General features: G+C 47.1%; 1 pseudogene; it reads right to left on the bottom strand.

Moving 5' to 3' along the window:
- Positions 1-10,228, bottom strand: part of LOC138761562 (zinc finger protein 420-like) — a 162,930-nt pseudogene extending 152,702 nt beyond the window's left edge.
- Between the last annotated feature and the right edge of the window lie 2,886 nt (positions 10,229-13,114).

Below are 13,114 nucleotides of genomic sequence, written 5' to 3'. Positions count from 1 at the left end.
TCCAGGGCCCTCTCCAATGCCAACACATCCTTCCTTTGATATGGACCCAAAACTGTGCTCTCACTAATGCTTCATAAAGCCTCATCACACCCCTGATTTCTGATTCTATCCCTCTGGAAATAAACCCTTAGATTCCATGTGCCTTCCTTACCACTAACTCTACGTGCAAGTAGAGTCTTCCACGAGAACTCCCAAGTCCCTCTGATTTCTAAACGTCCATGCCTTTATTCCTTCCAGCAAAGTGCATGATCATACACTTCTCTACACTGCATCCATCTGCCCAATCTTCCAACCTGACTAAGGCTTTCTGCAGACTTCCTCGACACTTCCTGCCCCCCATGATCCCACCACTAGGCTCATATTCCCCTCTCCTCCCTCACCCCCTTCCACAGGGACTGCTTCTTTCATGACTCCCTTGTCCACTTCTCCTTTCCCTCCAATCATCCTTTTGGGACTGCAGGAGATGCTCCACTTGTGCCCACACCTCCTCTCTTACCACTATTTGGGGCCCCAAACTGTCCTTCCACGTGAAGCAACATTTCATTTGTGAATCGCAGGGGTCGTCTACTGTTTCCGGTGCTCCCATTGTGGTTTCCTCTACATCGGAAAGACTGGACATTGACTGGGACACTGCATTGTAACCACCTTGGCTCTATCTGCCGCAATAGCATGGATCTCCCAGTGGGCACCATTTCAATTCCCCATCCCATTCCCTTGTGGACATGTCTGTCCATGGTCTCATGCACGGCCAGACTGAGACCACATGCAAATACAAGGAACAACACTTCATCTTCCCTCTGGCTACCCTCCAACTGGATGGTATTAATATCGACTTACCTGGGTTTTGCTAACCCTCCCCCCCCACCCCGCCCTGTGGCCTTTCCTTCTCTGTCTCTACATTCCCTGTCTCCTTTCACACAAACATGATAAATTCTGACCTCATCTGTTATCATATCCAATTAACACCTTTTGTTGGTCTGGATTCTCCCCCTTTGAATTCTGAGATATATCTTTGTCTCCAATAGACACTGAAAAGACCAGCTGAGAACCTCCAGTATTTTGGTTTGATTTTAACTACCTGCCCCTCCTACCATCTTTGTATCGTCCACAAAGGGTGGGCATTCCTTGAAGAGACTTCACTGTGGAGCAACTAAATGGAGTTAAAGAAGAAAGTCTGCAGTTGCTGGGAGCAGACGATTCCAGAGGGGGAACAGTAAGAGGGACTCTCACAGAACTCGCTTCAAAGAGAGACGTGTATGTTAGTTTTTGAGTATGTATACTCGATCGACAATTTTCCCCTCTTATCCACTGTGACAGAGTATTTAAGAGGTGGTTTGGGAGGAATTTTTAGAGCAGGTTTCACGCAAACATTTTAAAACACAGAATCTTTGCAGGACTTTTGCAGAATGCTTTTTGCAGAAAGCAACAAAGTTGTAGAATACAGCTTGCCTGGGAGAACATGTGATCTTTGTAAACAGGGGAGAACAGTTTTGAATCAGGAAGGGAGAGAGTAAAACAGAGAGGAGAGACACAGAAATCAGTTCCAGAGGGACAAGCTGGCAAACTCTGGAAGGCTGCCTGGTCAAAGGAGAAGACTGGCGGTGTAAAAGGTGACCTGAAAGAAAGAGGATCATCTGGAGAACCCTGAACCTTGATTGAGAAAGAATCAGTTGTGGATGTCCTGGAAAAGGAATCTCTCTCTGAAAACCAGCAAGAATCCTCCTGAGTGGTAACCATTTGCCTGTAAACACCAAAGCCTGGTGAACTTTGTCACTGCTAACTTCTGTGCACAGTACAGGAATTGTCTGCAACCAGTGAGATTGGACTGTGATCCAAATAACTTTTCTAATCTTAAATATACATTATACATACCTGTGCTTAGTGTTGGGGGGAGGGGGGGGGGTGGGCGTGGGGATTAAGTAATTCGGTAGGTTAAGTAATAGGTTAAAGTTTGATTCTATTTTCATGTTTAAAGTTAATAATAAACAACTTTTGTTTAAGTAACCATTGGTCGTGGTGAATATCTATTGCTGCTGGGTTTTGGGGTCCTTTGGGCTCGAAACACCACTGATGTGAAGAGCAATGGGAAAGAACTGATCATGGAGTTTGTAAAGATCGGCCAATACTAAAGAGTCTGGAGAGAGTATTACATTCAGTTCTGGTCACCTCATTACAGGAGGGATGTAGATGCTTTGGAGTGAGTGAAGAGACTGATGTGGCTATTACAGAGCCAGCAATCGGGACCATCTTCCAAATCCCGCGCTGTCTATAAGGAGTTTTTACGTTCTCTCCGTGTATGTATGGGTTTTCTCTGGGGACTCCGCTTTCCTCCCACCGCTTGAAACATACCAGGGGTTGTAGGTCAATCGAGTGAAATTAGGTGGGATGTAGTCGTGGGCTGAAAGGGCCTGTTACCATGCTGTACGTCCAAAAACAAATTTAACCTACAAACCCCTTACATTTTTAAAAGGCAGGAGGAACCCGCAGCATCCAGAGAAAATGCACACAGGCACAAACCTCTTACAGACAGCGTCAGATTTGAACCCGTGTTTTTGGCACTGCAATACCATTGTGCTAACCACAAATTGTGGTCACCATTGGGGATGGTATCTTTCATAAAAATCTTTAAGCATGTCTTTGGATACCAGAATGATTCATGGGAGAGGGCCTTCCTTTAACTGGTTTGTCTTATTCAATAACCCTCCAGACCTCTCAGATCCATGTATCTATCCAATGTATTATTAAAACTTGAGTGAGCCCATGTTCACCGTATCAGATGGCAGCCCATTCCACACTCCCACCACTCTCTGAGTAAAGAATATTCCCCTAACGTTCCCCCTAAACCTTTCCCCATTCAGCTTAAAACTGTGAACTTCTTGTATTTATCTCCCCCAATCTAAGTGGAAAAAGCTAACTCGCATCTGTCTATAGCTCTCATAATCTTGGAAACCTCAATCAAACCTCCAAAGAATAATGTTCTAACCTGTTTGATCTTTCACTGCAACTCAACCCCTGAAGACCCGGTAACATCCTAGTAAATCTTCTCTGCATTTATTCAATCTTACTGATATCCTTCCTGTAGCTAGGCGACCAGAACTGCACACAATATTCCAAATTTGGTCTCACCAGTGTCTTAAACAACTTCAACGTAGCATCCCAACCCCTATACACAATACTTTGCTTGAAAAGGCTAAGATGCCAAAAGCTTTCTTTACAACCCTGTCCACCTACAATGCCACCTCAAGGGAACAATGTATCTGTATTCCCAGATCTCTGCTCTTCCACACTCCTCAGTACCCGACCATTAACTGTGTATGTCTTACCTTGGTTTGCCATTCCAAAATGCAATACCTCACACTTGTCTGCATTAAACTCCATCTGTCATTTTTTTTGGCCTATTCTCCCAGTTGGTCCAGATCCCTCTGCAAGCTTTGAAAATCTTCCTCCCTGTCCACAACACCTCCAATCTTAGTGTCATCAGCAAACCTGCTAATCCAATTCACCACATTATCATCCAGAGGATTGATATAGACAACAAACATTAATGGTCCCAGCTCCGATCCCTGAGGCACTCCTCCAGTTGCAGGCCTCCATTCTGAGAAACAATCATCCACTACTACACAGCCAATTTCAAAACCAGTTTACAACCTCTCTATAGAAACCTCTTAACCTTCTGAACTAACCTTTCATGTGGGATCTTGTCAAAGGCTTTACTAAACTCCAAGTAGACAACATCCACAGCCTATCCTTCATCTACCTTCCTGGTAACCTCCTTAAAAAACTCTACAAGATTCATTAATCACGACCTACTGTCCTTAATCAGCCCAAGGCTGTCCAGAACTCCTTCCAATAATTTACTTACTACTGATGTCAGGCTCACAGGCCTATAATTACCCGGTTTATTTTTGGAGCCTTTTTTTAAACAACAGAACAACTTGAGCTACCCTTCAATCCTCTGGCACGTCACCATGGCCGATGACATTTTGAATATATCTGCCAGGGTCCCTGCAGCTTCTTATTTTTGGAAAGATGCTGGAAATCGAATCAGAACAAAAGCAGGAAATAGCTTACATTTTAGTTCTGCCGTTAATCAAAAAGGACCAGACCTGAAATGCTGGTGACGTTAGGGTCCAGGTTCAAGAGATGGCAAATTCCAGAATCTGAAGCAAAATCCGATCTGCTGGAGGAGGTCAACAGCTCGAAGGGCTTCAGTGGGGGGAAGAGAATTGTCAACATATGGAGTCCGAGCTCTTAGACCAGTGGGTCTCAACCTTCTCCCCCCCCACCCCACCCATATAAACCACTAAGTCATCCCTAAGAGCACCTATCGCATCCTGTGTAAGGGATACTTCAAGTGGTTTATGAGTGGAATAAAGGTTGGGAACCACTGCCTCAGACGCTGCCTGAATGTTCCAGTGTTTTCTGTTTTTATATATTCCTTATTTGTACTTTATGTCTGTTCCAACTGTAGCCGTTACCTACCAGGGTTTGGATCCCGACAAGGTCTGCAGAACTGAATGGCCACAGTTCGCCTGTTTGTCTTCCCGGACTCCGTTTGCTGAACAACAGAAAAAGAAAGCAATGGTCAAAGCGGGATCAATGGCCGTCTTCTTTACCCAATACCCTCACACAGATGGAACCGCTCTGCCAGTACCAGGCACAGGGAAAAGTGCAGGCCTGTCACCCACAATGTGACTAACTGTATATATATGCACACACACACATTTCTCCAGACCACAGTGCACATACAAACACTGAACTCGTGACTTATTGTGGACTCTCAACATCTCCTCACTTGTCAGGAAGGCACGACAGTGACTGCATTTCCTGAACAGACTGATGTGGGCAAGGCGACCGCCCCCCATCACATCCACCTTCTACAGGAGCTCCGTCGAGAGTGGCTGCATCACAGTGAGGGTACAGTTGCTGGAGGGAAATGTATCAGAGGTGAATCCACAGGCCCACAAGATTGGCAGAGAGGATCACTGGGGTCTGCCTCTCTCATCCATCGACATTATCTACCAGGCTCAATGTCTGAAGAGAATGTGCAAAACTATTGAGGACCCTTTCCACCCTGCACACAGCATCTTTCAGCTGCTCCTGTTGGGAAAAAGATGCAGGAGGATCAGAGCCAGCACCACCAGGCTGAGTTATAACTTCTTCCCATGGGCAGTGAGAATGTTGAACGACATTGCTCCCAATAACTTCCTGAGATTTTAATTTTGAAAATTTTTATTTTATTTTGACATACATCCCTGATGCTTCAGAAAATATGACCCATCTAAATTTAAACATACAAGCACGGTAACAGGCTATTTCAGCACACGAGTCCTTGCTGCCTTATTACACCCAGTTAACCTTCAACTTTTGGTTTGTTGTTGAAGGGTGAGAGGAAACTGGAGCCCTCGGAGAAAACCCACGCAGATACAGGGAGAACATACTAACTCATTACAGACAGCGCAGGATTCGAACCTCATTGCTGGCACTGTAAAGGCATTGTGCAAATCGCTGAGCCAACTGTTCCGAGACCCTCACTTGTACAAACCAATATATTTATTTATTTGTACAGATGAAATACATAGTTTGTCTGTGAGTGTGTGAGATGTTTGGTTGTGTGTCTGCATATTTTGCACTGAGGACTGGAGAACACTGTTTCATCAGGTTGTCCTTGTAAAATCAGATGACAAAAAACTTGACTTGGAAAAAAAAGTCGAGAAACTAGAGACGGCTGGAGTCTGCAGCTAAATTCCATCTGCTGAATGGGCATCAAAATGAGGGCTGCCAGGCTGGGAAATAGCTTCTTCACACAGGCTCTGAGATTAATGTGCCTGTTACTGTGTAAATCATTCGAAAATATTTAGATGGAAATATTCCTACCTGGACAGCATGGTTAGTGCAGCGGTCAGCGCAACGCTGTTACAGTGCCAACAACTGGGGTTCGAATCCCACTGACTGCAAGGAGATTGTACATTCTCCCCATTCCTTTTTCCTGGGGGCTCTAGCTTCCTCCCACTGTTCGGAAAGTACCAGGGTTGGGTGTAATTGGGCAGGACAGGCTCGTGGGCTGAATATTGAAGAAAAATTTAAACCTACAAACCCCATACATTTTTGAAAGGCCGGAGGAATTCGTAGCACCCAGAGGAAATGCACACAGACACGGGGAGAAGATGCAAACTCCTTCAGATAGGGCCGGATTTGTACCTGTGTTGACACGATAATACCATTGCACGAGCCACTAAGTGAACTGCACCCGCTGATGGGGGTGGTATCTATCACAGGAATCTTTAAGCATGAACCCCGATCACTGGTGCTTAATAGGGTGGTGTTAACCATGCCACCCAATCCAGTGGGGATTTCACTAGAGACGTCTTCCCTCAAAGAGTGACAACGTGAAGTCATTCTCACAGAGAGTGGTAATTCTGGCTTTGAAGATTGTGCCAAGAAGGTGAACCAGGTTGATTCCGGGAGGGGGGGGGGGGGGAGGTGGGGGGCAGATTTCATTGAATAACCTCAGTCTGTACTCATTGGATTGTAACAGATCATTTCAGCCCAAAATTATTTATAATATAAGAAAACAGTTCCAGACTGTTTCCATTCCTAGTGATATATTCTTATCACTGTACATTTTACATTCTTCTCTCCATACCCCGTTACCACCAACGAGGCACTTTGTTGTTACTCCTCGCAGCCCCCTCGAATTGGCTACTCCTAGCCTCAGAGCATTCCTCAGTACGTTCTCCTACAGCCTGGAATGAGCCAGTCGGCAACGTTCCCTCACCGACATCCCCATGTGCTGAAAGACCAACAGGGTTCAAAGTGCATCTATTGCTGAATTGATGGTCTTCCAGCAGATCTGGATGTCAGACAGAGTGTGTCCTGGCGAATAGCCCGTAGATCACAGCCCTCTGTCACACTGCTGCTGGGGACAAACCGTGACCAAAACCCTTGCATCCTTCTCCATACACTCTTAATGAATCTGCATTTAGCAAAGAGATGGGCGACTGTCTCCCCTCCACTGCAGTCGTCCCAAGTACAACGTGCTTGGAGGGTGATGTTCCAGTTGTACAAGAAGGATCTGATTGGGAGGATTCCTCTCATCGCCAGCCAGGCCAATTCCCGGTACTTGTATGCGAGCCCTGGCAAAGACGGTCGGCTCAGGAAATCATCCCACCAGATCCATCGAGTCCTTATCTCTCAGTATCTGCAGGACGTTCCGTGCTGACCACTGCCTGATGGCCTTGTGCTGGAAGGTGTTCTGGAAAAAAACTTCTCTATGAAAGGAATAGATAAGATAGAAGCAGGGAGGTTGTTTCCACTGGCAACTGGCGCCAGAACTGGGGACAGAGCCTCAAGACACAGGGGAGTAGATTGAAAACAAGGATAATGAGGACAATATATAGAAGTACTGGAGGAACCCAGCAGGTCCCGTCCTGTCCATGGAAAGTGATCAGCTGTTTACGTTCTTAATTATGCCAAAAATCAGAAAAACATGCAAATAACATGAGGGTGGGGGAGGGGCACAGATCAGTAAATGGATACAGGGGGAAGGAAGAGCAGAGAGATGATGGGGGAAGGGTCAGAGGCTGGAAAAAATGCTCCCTGATAGGGGAGGGAGCTGGAGGAAGGAAGTCAGAGGGATGGGAGAGACTTGGGGGGAAGTTTGATATTGATGCCATCTGCCTGAAGTTAAAAAAGAACACCTGCAGATCCGGGGTTGAGTGCAAAACACAAACTTATGGAAAAAACTCAGCAGGTCCCGCAGCTTCTGCAGGAAGTAAAGGACCATCCGAGGCCCAAAACTTTGGTTTCCATTTACTTCCTCCAATGATAAATGACCTGCTGAGTTTCTCCAGCACGTTGGTGTCTCGCCATCTGGGTGGAACTGGAAATTGGCTTTTCAGAGGGTGAATCTGTGGAATTCTCTGCCCAATTAAGCAGTGGAGGTTGCCTTGTTGAAAGTATTTAAGACGTAGATTTTTAATAGATTGGGGAAATTAAGAATTTTAGAGAACTGGTGGGTGAGTGAAGCTGAGTCCACGGCTAGATCAGCCATGACCTTAATGACAGACAGAGTAGGCTTGAGGGGCTGGATGGCTGAAAATTTGAGGTGAACAGTGCAGCTGTCTAGAAGTGGAAGCTCAGTGAACACAGAGAGGAGAAAGAAACTGAAGCGTATTCCAGCAGGGTGAGGGGTTTGGGGGCTGGTACGGAGCAGAAACATGGACAGGAGGTGAGATACCAGGATGCCTCCAGTGAGGTGTCAGCTGGACTGAATGGCCTTGTCTTTGTATCTACATTGAGTGTATTACAGAGATACAAAGGGATGAGACACTGTTTTCAAACACAGCTGTTTTAATTGGGAAAAGATCCAGGACATGAAATTCAATTACTGTAATTGGATGGCACGGTTAGTGAAACGTTATTATATCACCAACAACCCAGAATCGAATCCAGTTCTGTCTGTAAGGAGTCTGCACGATTCCCCCCGTGATTGGTAGGTTAATTGGACAGCAATGGGTTTCATGGGCTGGAGAACCTTCAACCTCACTGTATTGTTAAATGTTTAAAAATATACAATCAGAGTCACTAACATTGAGGGAGAGAATCTATTCCACCTCCACCTCCCACTGCCTTGGAAAAGCAAACTATATTAAAGACTCCCCCCTCCCCAGACCCACTCCCTTTCCCCTCCTCCCCATGGAGAAGATTCACCAGTGTGGGTCACCCTCCACCAGATTCAAGGACAGTTCCTTCCCCGTTATCAGACTCCTGAATGATCCTCGAACCTGCTGCTTTTACCTTATCCCAACTGATCCCTGTAACTACACTCTTGCACTATGACTTTTTTTGCTGGACTATGTATGGGATCGCCAGCTAGACTGCTCCAAAATAAACTTCCTCACTGGACCTATGTACATGTGACAATAAACTTGAACCTGAAAACAAATTGCAAATTGACCACAAGACCAAGACCTGTTTGGATTTGTGCCTCAATAACCACAAGACTCCAGTCCCTCCTGGTTTTTGAGTGAGTGATGTTTAAATATTCCACACTGCAAACTTTCTGTGTGGACTTGCTTGTGTTTCACCAGGCTGTTCAACTGGGTGAAGCCTTCCTGCACCCAGAGCAGGTGACCGGCCTCTCCCCGACAGAGTCACCGTCAGAAGAGAACTGATCGGGGATATGATGGGGAACAGGATGGGGGGGGGGGGGAGGAGGGACCCTCTGCCCCCCACCCTCCACCTTGCCCTATGTGATACACTGTCCCCCTCCACCTTGCCCTATGTGATACACTGTCCCCCTCCCCCTTGTCCTGTGTGGGACCCTGTCCCCCTCCCCCTTGCCCTGTGTGGGACCCTGTCCCCCTCCCCCTTGCCCTGTGTGGGACCCTGTCCCCCTCCCCCTTGCCCTGTGTGGGACCCTGTCCCCCTCCCCCTTGCCCTGTGTGGGACCCTGTCCCCCTCCCCCTTGCCCTGTGTGGGACCCTGTCCCCCTCCCCCTTGCCCTGTGTGGGACCCTGTCCCCCTCCCCCTTGCCCTGTGTGGGACCCTGTCCCCCTCCCCCTTGCCCTGTGTGGGACCCTGTCCCCCTCCCCCTTGCCCTGTGTGGGACCCTGTCCCCCTCCCCCTTGCCCTGTGTGGGACCCTGTCCCCCTCCCCCTTGCCCTGTGTGGGACCCTGTCCCCCTCCCCCTTGCCCTGTGTGGGACCCTGTCCCCCTTCCCCCATGCCCAGTGTGGGACCCTGTCCCCCTCCCCCTTGCCCTGTGTGGGACCCTGTCCCCCTCCCCCCTTGCCCAGTGTGGGACCCTGTCCCCCTCCCCCCTTGCCCAGTGTGGGACCCTGTCCCCCTCCCCCTTGCCCTGTGTGGGACCCTTTCTGCCCCCTCTCACCCGCCCCGTCTCCCTCCCCCTTGCCCTGTGTGGGACCCTTTCTGCCCCCTCTCCGCCCCGTGTGACAGGAGGCGCGGTCGCTGCCCTCACCCACCTTCCCCCACCAGCCCGACTGTCGGAGGACGAGTCACCTTCCCAAAGCCGCATTCACCGCCGTCCACTCCCCTGCTGCTCTGCCCGCCTGGAGTAAGTCTCACCTCCACCCCCACAGGCCCAGGGCGCGGCCTCCTCCGTGGAGCGGCGCGTTACTGAAGGAACGATGCTCAGGGACACCTGCGGGCCCTGTGACGTCAGCGCGCACATACCGGGGGCGGGTGTGCCGTCACGTGACGGCTGCTGCCCCAGAGGCAGGGCGGAGGGAGTTGCCCATCAGAGGAGCGGCGGTCGCGGCGCATGCGCACAGGGGCTTCCACGGGCCGTGTCCAGGTGGATTCTGTCACTCAAGTAATGGCCACGTTGCGTGTTTGAAAGGTGCGCGTCGGCCGGAAGAGGAGCCCGATTCGATCCCGAGCCCTGTGGCGTAGGCCTCCTGCTGCAGATCCCCGTTTTTCATGAACGAGCAGCAGAAAGGCCCCCACAGGCCTCCCTTCCCCACTCTGGGCTTTTGCCACCCTGGCCACTGATAGTGAAGCCCCGTGGATCAAGTTTTGGCAGGAGCTTCACTGTCGGCTTCTGGACGAGCTGCTGGAGGCAGGGTCTTTCAAACTAGAAACTGGAAATTTTTTGAATGGCCAAACCAGTCCCTGTGTGCTGAAGGGGACCAGCCCCCGAAGCCAGCAGGCGCTGAAGATGGGGGCAGAAGAGACCTGGCAGAGCATCACCAGAAAAGATTCTCAGCACTTGGTGATGTCGATGAATCACAGGCTTCAAGCAGTCATTGCCTGCAAGGGTTCCGAACAAAGAACTAAACATGACAACTTTAATATAGATACCATTGTGATGTTCCCAATATTTTGGTGCCCTGAGATGGGGGAAATTTCTACTTGGTCAAAGCAAAATATGTGCACTTTAATCACATGTGAATTGTTTGATTACAAATCTAAACTCTGGTGTATGGGGTAGATAAAGGAAAAACGTGTTGTGACCCCCCCCTCCCATTTTTCATTTCATTTTATTAAAGAGACCCTTTAAACGTACAGAATTAACAAACTGCCTGCAGGATTTGAGGTTTTAGAAACAGAAGTACCTTCACAGAAATTGCTGGAGACAAAACTTGAGAACAAAGAACATTTATTATACAACAATGCAAAGTTGGGTGCTTCCCCTTACCCTGGGAATACACACATACACTGGGACTCACCCAACTTTTATACAGTTTATTTCAGTATAGGAATACCCTCCCCCTTACATTCTTCTGCCTCCTGGATAGGTTTGGCATTAGGCAATCCTGCCTGCCTATGTGCTGTTTCTGTGAACTTGGAGGACCAGGGGGTATCCTGTCGGTGTCTCATCATGTCATTATCCTCATTGTCCTTATTCACAACCCTGTCTTTGTTCTAATTTACACCTTCCCAACTCTCAGGTCTACAACCTCTTCATATGTAGAACTGGCTAATACTGTCTAGGGCTTACTAATTACATATGCAAAACCTGCTAATTCTATCTAGGGCTAGAAGACCCTTATCTTATTCAGACTAACTCTACTTCTTATATTCTAATATCCATTTCTTATCCTGTTCATACTGGCTTTATTCATTTACCCATATATTTATATTAATTTCCTCATTTTCATATTTTTATATCAGTTTTACTCATCTCTCACAATCCTCACTTTTCTTTTAGATCAGTGATACTGATCTCTCACAATGATCAGTGTTACTGATCTCTTACAGAGGTGACTGTGAAATGAGGAGTAAACTTCGAATATCATGTTCCATTTACAGGATGCATTTGCAGAAAAAAACTCAGAAGACCTGGAGACGCCAGGTTGAAAGATCATGTGACCAGCTTCTTAAAAAAGACAGTGCATCGTTTGTTGAAGAGGCCATTTTAAGGAAGCAGCACAAGAATGAACAGCTCTTTGACCTTGTGGAAATGAGAAACCCACTTGGTCTCATTGTGTGGTTATAGACAGAATTGTCAGATCTCCTCCTTTTGCTTATGGAGGGATGAGAGACCACTTTGACTGGCCCATGAAAAAGGTTTTAAAGTTGCAGAAGAAACCCTGCACTCTACTCGAATGGCCCACAAAAATGGTTCTAACTGTGGAGGAAGGCACTCATCTAAAGAGGACATTTTTCCAAAGCACCTCAACAAAGGTGTCATGGGTGATCAACATTCTGTCACCACCCCCCCACCCCCCCACGGTCAGGAACTGCTATCTTCATCTTAAGGTCTGCGTGTCTCACCATTCTACAGTCTGTGTGCCTTCTCTTTTGAATATTTTATTTAAAATGTTCTTCATACATGTAGTAAACAGAAATTAATATAATAATACAAGTTCCAGAAAAAAGCAAACTAAAAATTATATACATGATAGTGCTTACTCCACCCAAACCCTCCCCCAACCTCCTTCCTTCAAAGTAACTAATATAAACGTAAGTTACATAAAATAAACGAAAAGGAAACTTTCAGGATTGCACAGAGGGATGTCGTCTAACACACATACTTAGAGAATTCTTTAATATAGTTCAGTGGAGATTCTGGCAGATTCAGTGACATGGGAAGGACAATTTTACGTTTAAACCTAATATTTGGGTGTAGCACACCAAATTTTTAAAAACATAGCATCTTTATTTCTCAAACTCTATGTAATTTTTTCCAAAGTGTTAGAAATTAAAGTACCTTTAAAGAAATTGCTCGAGACAAAAATTGAGAACAAAGAACATTTATTACAACAACAATGCAAAGTTGGGTGCTTCCCCTTACCCTGGGAATATACACATATACTGGGGCTCACCCAAATTTTATACAGTCAAGTTCAGTATCAGAGTGCCCTCCCCCTTACATTCTTCTGCCCCCTGGATGGGTTTGGCATAGGTAATCCTTCCTGCCTACGTGCAGTTTCAGTACACTTGGAGGACCAGGGGGTATCCTGTGGGTGTCCCATCATGTCATTGTCCTTATTCACACCTTCCTGATTCTTGGTATGCAGAGTTGACTCATTCTATCTAGGGTTGGCTAATTTCATATGTATAAATCTGTATATGTTTAGCTAATTAGATATGTAGGACTTGGTACTTCTGTCCAGGGCTAGGAGACCTTTATCTGATCCAGACTACCT

The sequence above is a fragment of the Narcine bancroftii genome, chromosome 4 (genome assembly GCF_036971445.1).
Source record: "Narcine bancroftii isolate sNarBan1 chromosome 4, sNarBan1.hap1, whole genome shotgun sequence".
NCBI classification, from domain to species: Eukaryota; Metazoa; Chordata; class Chondrichthyes; order Torpediniformes; family Narcinidae; genus Narcine; species Narcine bancroftii.
The sequence above is the reverse complement of the archived record's forward strand: the minus strand, read 5'-3'. Positions and strand labels throughout refer to the sequence as shown.